At 43.9% G+C, this 12,113-nt stretch overlaps 1 protein-coding gene across 3 annotated transcripts in view; it reads left to right on the plus strand.

Annotated features, from left to right (window-relative positions):
- The window catches only part of THSD4 (thrombospondin type 1 domain containing 4), a 577,007-nt gene that overhangs the window by 132,549 nt on the left and 432,345 nt on the right, over positions 1-12,113 (plus strand). The window lies entirely within an intron of this gene.

The raw sequence follows: 12,113 nt of genomic DNA on the forward strand, positions 1-12,113 counted from the left end.
AAAATAATTTTTTAAAAAATAAAAGAATCCCCCGAATGTCTTCCTTAGACTTCCAGGTGACTTTGATTGGGCTGCTTGCAAGACTAGTAGATTTTGCTCAAGGGAATATTAAAGGTGCCACACAGCCTCTTCCAGGCACAGGGCCCTGCGCTATTTAGATTAAGTTCTTCCCCTTGAGTAAAGCTGAGGCGCAAAGATGGAATGATGACACCCAGGTGCCCAGAGGCCCATGTATGTGGCTGCTTCCTCTGCTGGCCCAGCAGTCTGCCCTGGCTTGGACACCATGTTCAGGCATGGGGCAAGACTGCCGGGTAAAAAACACTCACAGTATTATCACAACTGTGGGACATGATGTGGGAAGGCTTGGGACCAAGTACTGCTGGACCTGGGATTGGATGCTCATGTTTTAATGCAGCAGCTTCATTCCCAGGTACCTGGAATGCTCACCCCTGCAGCCCATCCCTCCTGCATAGTCTGTAGTCTTTATGGACCTTTCCAAGTGGACAGAACAGGCCTTAGGGAAGCAAGAGTATTCCATTAATACCCTAGCAAGATCTGTTCTCAGGCTTTCTTACACACACCTAGGAATACATGACAAGACTAGGCCATATGTATTTGGTCTATGAGTATATCATTAAGGACAAAGAGAAATCCCAAGGGCAACCTCTCTGTGAGAACAAAACAATGATTTGGGTTTTATACATGTCGAGTTTGAATGAATGGTAGTAAGATGCCAAGCAGAAAGTTGGGGATGAGATGCTGAAATGTAAGGATTGTCGACCTCTATTTGAAGTCATTGGCCTTGGTGTGATAATCAAAGCCCCCACGATGATTAGACCTTCAAGAGAGTATAGAATCATAAGGACAGTGATATCAAGGAAGTATCTTTGCAGTATGTCTACATTAAAGAAACAGGGGGAGGAGGCTCAGCCATTAAAGAAGGTTGCAAAGGGAAGGTGGTGTGATGCCATGGTGCCATCTCTTGTATTAATGAAATCCACCATGCTTTATAAAGTTCTCTTATTAACCATCACAGTGAGGATCAAATGAGAGAGTAGAAACTGCTTGTCTTTATTGAGCACTTAGGATATAGCAGGCACAGTTGTAAGTGCTAGCTCATTTAATTCTCACAACAACCCTGTGAGATGGGTCCTATTATCGGGCTCATTTTCCAGAAGAAACAGAGGTACAGAGTGGTTAAATATTTGTCCAGCATCACCTAGCTAGCATGGGACAGAGCCGGGTTCAAACCCCCAGGCTGGCTATGGAATCTCTACTGTCAATGTGTATGGAAGCCAAGAGAAGGATTTGTACAGGTGTGAGGATTTAAGACCAGTCTCTGGGTACCTGTTTTCACTGAGTAAATTAAAATGAATAATTTAGACTGAGTAATTAAAATGTAACTTTTCTTTAAAAAGCAAGATAGAGACAGTGAGCTAGCACTGGTCAGCATAACCGAGCACTGCAAGAGGTCAAAGAGAGAATAAGAAGTGGGAAAATAAAACCATGATGGGCTGTTGGGAACACAGCTGGGAATTTTTAAAAATTTCCGTGAAAAAGGCCTTTTGAGGGTGTTTGCTAGTTTAAGGAGAGAGAGAAAGGTTTGTTTAGAATGGTAGAGAAACGAGGGCGTGTGCAGATGGAAAGAATGAAGCTACTGGAGAGGGAGCCTGGGGTTAATAGAATGGCATCTATGAACCAACCATCTCCTAAAAGAAAAATAGGCATTTTCTGTTCCTCCTGCAGAAAGTATATTATTGTTTCCCTGAAAGGTATTATAATAAGGAAGCTTCTTCAGCATTTAATAAAAATTCATTTATTCAAGAGAAATGAAAGCAGTCATATGTCCATAAAAAAGATTTGTTTAAGAATGTTCATAGCAGCTGTTTTCCTAATAACCCCAAAAGCTGGAAACAACCCAAATATCCATCAACAGGACACTGAGTAAACAAACTGTAGTACATTCATACAATGGAGTATTACTCAGCAGGAAAAAAGAATACCCTACTGATATGTACAAAAACCTGGATGAATCTCAGAACATTATGTTGACCAAAATAATCAGACATTCTGTCTGGTTCCATTTACATGATGTTCTAGAACAGGAAAAATTAGGCTAGGGTCATGGAAATCAGAACAGTGTTTGCCTGTGGGAGTTGGGAGAGGTCAGCTGGAAGGGGACATGATGGAACTTTGTAGAATGAGATGATGTTCTGTATCATAGTTTGACATGGTTGTTACACCCATTGAACTGTACACTCACGATTTGTGCATTTTATTATAATAAAAATAACACTTATAAAAGCCCATTACTCTTTCCCCTTTTCTGTCTCTGTCTCTCCAATTCCTGAATGTGACATTTAGAGCCAGTATTAATGTCACCACTGTAGAGTTATTCTGAGGCTTGCTAGTTCCTTTCTCTCTCTTTCTCATTTTATTTTTCTTACTCTTTATTCCTGACCATGGAGGAAGAGGAGAATTTTACAGAGAATAGGCTCCTATGCATAGTATCAGTTTTAGAATCATCTAGAATCATAGGGCTTTGTTGGGCCTAGAAATCCTCAGATAGGTCCATAAGCTAGACATCTATATTAGTTAATATTCTTTTTTTGCAAGCAACAGACGACTTATTTTGGCTAAGTCAAAACAAAAGGATTTTATTGGAAGGATATCCAGTAGGTGAGAGGATCAACAGGAAGTGTGCAGAACCAGGCTTGGTGAAGGACAGAAATTGAGGAAGCTCTGGAGGTCCAGGTGGACAGAATTGAATCTTCCTTGCATGCTACTGCTGTACTGGGTAAGTTCCGACAGGCTTCTCCATCCAAGATTCAAAGCCCTGGAAACAGGAGCTCAGTTGGCTTGGTGTAAGCCCCATGGCCTGAGGGATGATTAGTGGGTCCCCTGATTGACATCCCCACCAAGATTATACACAGTGGGGAAGAATTAATTCCTGAAAAGGAAATCCAGATGCTGAACCAAAAGAATGGAGGGTGGATGCTGAATGGCGTCCACCAATGGCCATAGCAGAAACTCCTGACAAGTCAGGGTGCCCACTTGGCTTGTCAACTGTCATTTCATCAGTAGGTCACAGGGCTTCTTAATACTTTTGAGGGATTATTCGAATATAACATACAGGTATCACTCTTTCATTCTTCTTGTTGTGTTTACATTTCTGAAAAGTTCTACAGAGAGCCCCCCCTTACATATGTATGACCCATAAGTGTGTGGATCCCCCCTTGCTCCTAGACATTCCACTAGCACGATTCAGGTTGACCAGGTGGCATTTACACAGAGGCATGGGGGAGAGGCTGGGGTTCCATGGTGCCCTTAACCACCTGACATATCCTGTGGGAGATGATCTCCGGGAGGGAGAAGTGAAGGGCTTAGTAATCAGTCTCCTCTCCCATTCCTGGTTTCCATAATCGGGGTCACTGGGTGAGCCCTCTTGCTCCCCAGTAGGATTATATATGTGGTATGTATGTGGAAATGGCTACTTCTTGCACCCACACCATATTTCTCTCTCTTTGTCTGAAGAGTAAGTATGATATAGGGACGGGGCAAGTAGTAATCACACATCTCTGTTGGTCTCTTCACTGGAAACGTAAGGTTTCAAAAGGAAAGATTATTCGAGGGAGAAAATCATCCCTGCTGTAGGGTATTCCGGAAAGTGTAAATGATTCCTGTAAAAGGAGTTTCTTTTCTGGCACTTGAACTAGTGTCATCCCAAGTAATTAGTATAGAGAAGCCTCAGGATATATTTCAACATCTAGGAAGCAGATTCATCTAGACATGGAGTAGCTTTAAGGATCTGAAACCTAGTGTGGAGCTTAAACCCCTTGCAAAATAGTAAATAATGAGACTCATTCCTGTTTTTTTTCTCTTCCAAAAGCTTAGCTTTGTGCAAAGACGGCCTCCATCCTGTAGGTACGCCGGCCCGGGTGGGCAAGGTCAGGTGTCACTGCTGTGCTCCTATTCTACAGATGCAGGCACTGAGTCTGAGGGATGGATGGTTTGCCCCAGGGCACAGAATCAAATAGAAGTATCAGATTAAACAAGAACTTACATAAGCACAGCCTGCTGAGCTGAGAGCAGGGCTTTGCCGCAGGGACGACTGAAGAATTTCTCGCTCTGCTCTGTGTAACCAAGCCGGGACAGATTCGTTTCCTCTAAAAACAAACAAATGTGTTTTTACATCAAGACTACCAAGACTTCTCCAGGAAGTCCCGGCACTCTGTCTTCATCCCTTGTGCCCCCTGAGCAGAGGGGTCTCTTGGGATAAATCGGTAGGGATGTGTCTTAAAGGTGCAGTTGGGACATTTTGTTGCACCCTGGGCGGGCATCGAGGAGTTAGTTTTGGGCAGACAGAGAGAGGTTCTTAGAGGTAGAGGGTTTAGAGCTAGAAGGGAATCAGTGAATTTGCAATTTAAATATGAATTGTATATATATTTCTGTATATTAAATATGTGCATCTATTCAAATTCACATTTAAATTGCTAATTCAGCCTATCCGTTACATATTTATCGGAGAAGTTCTCCCCCACCTGCTAGCCCTCCCCACTGCTATTCAGCAGCAACCCTACCTGTCCATCTCTGTGTCTTAGAAATCTCTGTGAGAACATTCCATGGATCATGGGCCCCATTTACAAAGAATTAAAGGAAAACTCGGTTGTGGGTGGGAAGAAGGGAGAGATTGCCTTTCACCCAGTCTCTGCCTCATACTGCCCGCCCTGCCTCAATGCAGTCTTGTAATGCACCATTGTTGACCTTGGCGTGGTATTGTCCATGCTTTGGAACCATGTTGAATGAATTGCCCAGTTTCCCCCCATCAAATACTTGAAAGCAACTGTCTTGTCACTCGGGACCTCGTCGCTTGTTTCCTTCCATTGATCCCCTCTGTTTTGGGGGCTGCTGTTTGCTTATCACCGTGGCTCTTCTCTTCAGAATATAATACAAGCAGGTCTCCTAGCCTGTGCCAGCTCTGGCTGAGTTTAGCTGTGATGTACTGGACTTGGGAATGAGGGGTGTCACTGGGATTGACCAGTGGCGTCTTGCACTGGTACGGGAGGGGACATGGTCACACATATGCTGCCTTTTTGCTGTCTGCACAATTTTTCAGCCTTTCCAACTGTGGCTCCATATGTGCCAATTAACTCTTTTGGTTGCTTGAAAGTTTGGGATGAGCCCCTAGTCTTCACTGAACAGAGATGAAATCCTTGAAGGATTCATAGTACACCAAGCATTGCATAGGTGTCACTACAAATATCTGTATAAAGATTCTGTAATCAGAGAAGCAATGTGAATAAATATGATGAACACATATCATTGTATGTTATTGCTAAAATATGTTCACATTTAGCAAGTTATTTACTTGTAAGAACCACACGATAGGTAACTGGTTATAATTTTCCAAGAGAAGAATTTAGGATAGCTATAGTAGGTGGGGGCAGGCCTGATTTCCAGAATGATCCTTTTTAAAAATTATTTTTAAAAGATTTTATTTATTCATTTGAGAGAGGGAGAGAGAGCCTGAGTGGGGGGAGGGGCAGAGAGAGAGGGAGAAGCAGACCCCCCACTGCGCAGGAAGGTTGATGACCTGGGGCTAGATCCCAGGACCCTGGGATCATGACCTGAGCCAAAGGCAGATGCTTAACTGAGCTACCCAGGCGCCCCCAAAATGATTCTTTATTTAACTTTATTTTAAAGATTTTATTTATTTATGTGAGAGAGAGAGGGAGAGAGAGAACACAAGCTGGGAGGAGAGGGAGAGGGAGAAGCAGACGCCCTGATGAGCAAGGAGCCCAACTCGAGGCTTGATCCCAAGACCCCGGGATCATGACCTGAGTTGAAGGCAGACACTTAGCCATCTGAGCCACCCAGGTAATCCTTAAAATTAGAAATTCCTTCAGGGGTGCAGAGTTTCTAGAGGCGGAGGACTTAAATCAAGAATAATTTCTAAAGACTGGATTGCCTGATATCTGTGTATTAAATAGTTTTCATTTTGCTTTTGGAATTGTACTTCCTGTCTGCATCTGTGGCTGTATCTCCTCCAGCAAAGCAAAATTGAATTAGAGGCAAATACCTGTATCTGAATTATCCTGCTTCCAAACCCAGCCTGAACTGTGGAGAGCACTTGTCATCAGATCCTGAGTTCACATGCGTCATTGTCACACCTCTTCCCTGCAAACCCAGGCTGTACTAACAGCTCACGATTTGAGGTCCTCCCAACCCGAATACTTCGTAACGGAGCATACCTTGAGATGTGTTTTTCTTGAGGATTCCTAATTGTGGTATACATTACCGTGAACTATAAGGCTTTTGTTCATTCACAGCCATTTCTGTTCACATGGGAGAAATTTCTGGATTTTTATTTGTCCGTCTCTTTTCTGTTCTGTGACCATCACTTCTCTATTCTTGCCTCTGATGGCATCTGGTGATCCTTGGGCAGCCCACTGAGGAAGACATGCCTTCCTGGACCTGTTGTGTGGTGACTAAGATGGTGCAGGTTCTGTAGCTCCCCCAGGGCCAAGCAGAAGTGGTCATCGCTACTTCGTTGTATCAGCTTCCTCCCATTCAGCTCACCCTTCCATGGGCCATGCTTAGTTTCTTTTTTAAACTGGATTTTTTTCATTCTTTGCTTTGAGGTGTCCAGATACAGACACACTGCCACCCCACCACCCACCAACAACCCCTGTGAATAAACCATGTAAAACTTTATTGACAAACTTGTGCCTGGACATTTAGTTTAAATGGCTCAGAAGTAAAACAAGGGAAGGCCCCTTGAATGAATTCTAGTCTTGAACTAAAGACTGCTAAAAAGCAGGTAGCAGTTTTGTAAATGCAGATGATTAATAACTGAGCAGCAGCTTTGGAGCTGGCCAACAGAATTTCCAACTCAAGATTGCTGCTTAGTCATGAGGAAGAAAGGCTTAGGAAAACAAAGTTCTACATTGTACTCAGTTATTGTTTTTTTTTTTTTTTCCTTTTACACCTTGCTAGAAACGGTATTTCACTGTGGAGGCAAGAAGGGTGAGCCATTGCTGGTTGGGGAGGAGGAGGCTGAACAGCAGTAGGTGAAGGGTGGAGAGAGCCAGCTCCAGCAGGGGTCAGAGGCGCTAAGGCAGTCAAGCCTTGTCCTGAGTTCAGTGAGGCCAGAAGTCAACACCATCAGGGCAAGAGACCGGCAGGGCAACTGTAGATTTCGTATCATTACTGAATTAACTTTTGCTTTAAAATGTTATGGAGGGAACCATAATTTATTGGACTGAGTCAAGTTGTGTCTGGGGGAGTGATTTGAAGTTTGGGTTGATCCCTGAAATGGTTTTCATCTAAAGTCGTGCTCTAACAAATGATATATCGCTGTTTTAATTGAGCTGCCCATTAAAGAGAGGTCAGATTTAAACAGGACAGTGGAGCTTTGGGTTTGGGGGAAAACTTAGAGTAACTGGGGTGAGATGTCTGTTGTGATCATTAGGCCTGCTGGGGAGGGGGGTCTTGCCTCCCAGCCAATACAGGTTCCTTCTTGATGCCAGCAGTAGAAAGAGGAAGCGCATCAGGTGCCTACAGCCCAAAATACCCTTGTCCTCGAGGTTACACAGGTACTACCTTTAGAAAGCCCTTCAGCATGTCCTTAGGATTCAGAAGAGGACTCCAGCCTCCAGCCAATGTCAAGAGGACATTGAACGATGGTTGTCACTCTTCTTCTGTGACTGTTCTCATGACATCTCGAGGCCGGGAGCACAGAGGGGCGCATGGGGTATCAGCTCCCACCCAGGGCCCAGGATCTCTGGGGCCTCTGCTTTTGGAATCAGCTGGTGGGACCTCCTGCCACCACTGAGCCCGGTGAGGGCTGGTGAGGGGGTGGTGGGCGCCAAATGAAACTGAGCCTCTGGACTGGGTAAGCAAAGTTGAGTTCACACAGAATAGTAAGGTGCACTTTTTCTCCATTAAAAAAAAATGCTGCAACATGTTGGCATTGATTTTTGCAGCCACGTTTTGTTCTGTATGAGAGACAGCCTTGGGGTAGCAGGAGGAGCAGTGGGCAGAGGACACAGCCCCAGAGGCACTGGCCCCAGCCTCCTTAGACCACAGTAAGAAATCACTTTCTCCTCTTGTGAGGACCCAGTGACATGATGTGTATAAAGCACCTGTATAGGTGTTGCAAAGTCCACTACCAATAACCGAGTGCCTGGCATCCTCCAGGTTGGAGTCTGGAAAGGTGAGGAGTATGGGACATATGCAGATGTCGGGAAAGGCATTCCAGGCCGAGGGACTAGCACCAGCCAGGGCGCAAGGACAAAATATACAGAATGCGTGCGGGGGAACATCAGGGAATGTATTTTGGCTGGAGCAAAGGATGTATAAGGGGAAGAAGTGTGGTTATAAGGCTGGTCTAGAAGTTTGGGGCCAGATAATGGAGGGCCTCAAATAGGAGGCTAAGGAAATTGGACTTCATTTTATAGGCAGTGAGGAGCTATTGGGGTTCTTAAGCAGGGGAGTAACTTGATCAGAGTGGAGCTTCAGGAAAATCAATCTGGCGGCAAAATGCTGGAAACAAGAAAGGGTATAAATAAATAAATAACTGGAAAATTTGGCAGAAGTGTTTTCAAATATGTTCTGAAACGTATAAGCTATAGGCTTTGAAATGATAACGTCTTTCTTGTTATATTTTCCTCCCGCACAGCAGCCAATTTTTTTTCTTTCATTTCTCTTTCCCTCTCATTCACTCACGGTCTCCCTTCGCCCTGCCTGTTTTTCATGGTTAGCGGTGTTTTGGGGGGGCTTCCAACCCAGTCAGAGGTTTGGGAGTCAGCGGACAGTGCTTCAAGAAGGGGTCTGTGCCCCGTGTGCCAGCTGTCATCGGGTTCCCTTCTGAAGACAGAGAAACCACCCAACTGCAATTTTCACCAACCCCAACCACACAGAGTATAGGTATTTTGAATGCGTAGGCGAATTCCTATCATTCATGTGGCCAAGGTTTCTATAATCACATTTTCTGGACCCATCACCGAAAAGCTCAGCAGAGTTCTGGAACTCTTGGGTTAACAAGAACAATGGCATTTCAAGGGATTCTGTGGGTATGGCCCCTGCCCCCACCCATGCACATTTCATAAATGTATTTAGATTCCAGGGGTCCATGGATTCAGCTTGCAGGTTTGTGACTGTCGCTGAGTGCTCCTGAGAGTCCATGGCACAAAGTTTGACTGAGTTATGATCTTGCAAAATACATGTATGGAGAAGGGTCATTTAGCTTTGTTGTCCTCTACTAACTTACGCATTTGCCCTAATGCTCATTAATTAATCAGAAATTTTTGTTTGTTCATGTGAAAGATGGCAGCCAAGTGAGAGGTGCACCTCAAGTGAGATGCCAACGCGTGATTAATTTGTAGCGTGTAGTGTAAGGAACAGGAAATTTATGCGACTCTCCATGGAAATGTGATTCGCAAGACAGCTAGGAGCCTCTATAAACATTTTTGTATTGGTGAATCTGGGAATTCAGGAAGGTTCCGGATGTATGCCTCAGGAATGTCAAGAGTCTGCTGGAAATCCAAATTCACAAAACAGATAAATCGTGGAATGGCTATTCAGATTGCAAAACGATTTTTCATGTTATTAAATATTTATTGCTTGTTTATCTTAGAGAAGCCCTTTAGTAAACGTAGTTAGCATTTGATTTACAGAAATTCAGTGCATACAACCATTTTTGGATACATGTATTATGTTAAATGGAATCTTGTTTTCATAGCATCAGGAAATCTTAAAGATACTCATTTCTCCGCCTGCAAAATTAATGTGCACATATGAAAGGCATTTGTTCGGTAACTACCAATTTGTCTTTTACCGCAAGGAATTTTGCAGTGATGAGTCTAATTTTCAAAGCTGTTTAATAACAAAGGTTCTCTCTTTCTTTTGCTCAGTCATTACCATCCTCACTGTCTTTTGGCTTGGGCCCCTGTGGAGCCCTTCCAACCCTAATGCTGCTGTTTCCCTGCTCTGAGACCAACGGCCTCAGAGTCCCCATCAAGAAAATGGGGATAATAGTAGTATCCCCTCAAAGGTCTTGGAAAGATTAAGTGCAAGAATTCGTGCATCTTGCTTGCTGTAGGTACTCCACGAATGGTTGGCTATTATATATATTATTATAGTATGACTCGTATTTTTCCAGTCCCAAAGATGGGACGAGTTAACTCAAGCTGAGCAGTTTTTTATTTCCAAATGAGTTTTTTTTTTTTTCAACTTCTGTGCCATATCTAAGCTATTGTCCACTTCTCCACATGAGGAAATTTGGGGCATCTCACTTAAACAACTGGTGTCTAGAAGGATCAGGAGACCCTGCCTTCTCTGGTGCTTGGATTAAAGTGCTTTAAAGGTTCATTGATTTATTGTATCCCTTTACAACTGGATCATAGCCTGAGAAAGATGGAAAAGGGAGAAAAGGGAGAATAAGAGGATGTTACTTTTATGTAAATGTTAGGTTGCTCTGGTGTTTGTTACTGTCTTATTTTTAGCAGTTGCCTCTTGCTGGTGCAGCGGAGCCTTGGTCCTGATTTATCAAATCTAACTCTGCTCCTTGACTTTGAAGGTCTAACACTCACAGCTAACCTACACTTGCTTTCCTACCATTCCCACTCTGACCAGGTGATCACCATGAACTCACTCATGTATTGACCCTGTCTGTTTTTTTTAAAAAATATTTTTTACTTATTTATTCATGAAAGTGACGCACAAAGAGAGAGAGAGAGAAAGAGAGAGAAGCAGAGACACAGGCAGAGGGAGAAGCAGGCTCCTTACAGGGATCCCAATGCAGGACTCGATCCCGGGTCTCCAGGATCATGCCTTAAGCTGAAAGCAGATGCTCAACTGCTGAGCCACCCAGGCATCCCTGTCTGGGGTTTTCTCTAGTTTATTTCACTTCTCCAGATTCCCTTTGGTCTTCAGGACCCACTCAAACCTTATCAGATCCATCACGGCTTTCTTGACTGCCTTACTCCTCACTCATTTCTTCCAAGTCAGCTTGTGTTTCTTTTTCAGCCTGGGCCCCATAACAGAGTACCTTATTATAATTATTGGAAACCACAGCCATAATTTCAAACACCCACATCGAATTCTCTAGCACTCATTTTCACTTGCATTATTTCTCTGGTCTTGCTACCAAACCAGTGAGGTAGGCAGGTCAGATATTTTCAGCCCTACTGCACATGATCACTTGGCCAAGCTCATACAGCCAGTGAGATGCTGGAACTCACCCTACCAGGCCTGTTTCCCAAATACAGTTTTATAGCACTTGTTATTTCTTGTATGTTAATATCATCTCCTTAACTAGCCTGTAAAACTCTGATCTGTTTATTTATCTATTTATTTGAGAGAGAGAGGGAGAGGGAGAGCAAGCAGTGTATGTGTGTGGTGGGGAAATCTCAAGCAGACTCCCCCCTGAGCACAGAGCCCATCTTGGGGCTTGATCTTACAACCCTGGGATCATGACCCACGATGAAATCGAGTTGGATGCTTAACCCACTGAGCCACCCAGATGCCCCTAGTCTGTAAAACTCTTGATGTGAGGGGACATGTCTTCTGCTATGCCTCTGAATAGCATTTGGCCCTGTATCCAGCTCACTGAAGACCTGGCGCTTATTAATAGTAATGTTTAGCAAATGCTTACCAAGTGGCAGGCATCATGCTGAGCTTCTTTACAGGCAGTGTCTGACTTAGTCCTCAGAATGCCTCCATAATATAGGTGTCATTATTAGATTTAAGTTCAGAGAGATTTAGCAACTTCCTAAGATCAGAGAGACTAAAGAACTAGTAAATAACTTTAGCTCATCACAAAGATCATTGTTACCATGGAAGGTTTTTTTTAGAGAGAGAGCCAGAGAGAACACAAGACCACAAGTGGGGGGAAGGGCAGAGGGAGAAGGTAAGAAGAGGACTCCCCACTGAGTGTGGAGAACAGGTTGGGGGGGTGTGCAGCTCAACTCATGATTCTGAGATCACAACGTGAACCCAAACCAAGAGTCTGTCGTTCAGCCAGCTGAGCAACCCAGGTGCCCCTGGTGTGTTTTATTTATTTATTTATTTTAATTCAGACTTCTCTGTAGCTTAAAATTCAGTGGAAGCAT

This window comes from Vulpes vulpes, chromosome 15, assembly GCF_048418805.1.
Source record: "Vulpes vulpes isolate BD-2025 chromosome 15, VulVul3, whole genome shotgun sequence".
In the NCBI taxonomy this organism is placed as follows: Eukaryota; Metazoa; Chordata; class Mammalia; order Carnivora; family Canidae; genus Vulpes; species Vulpes vulpes.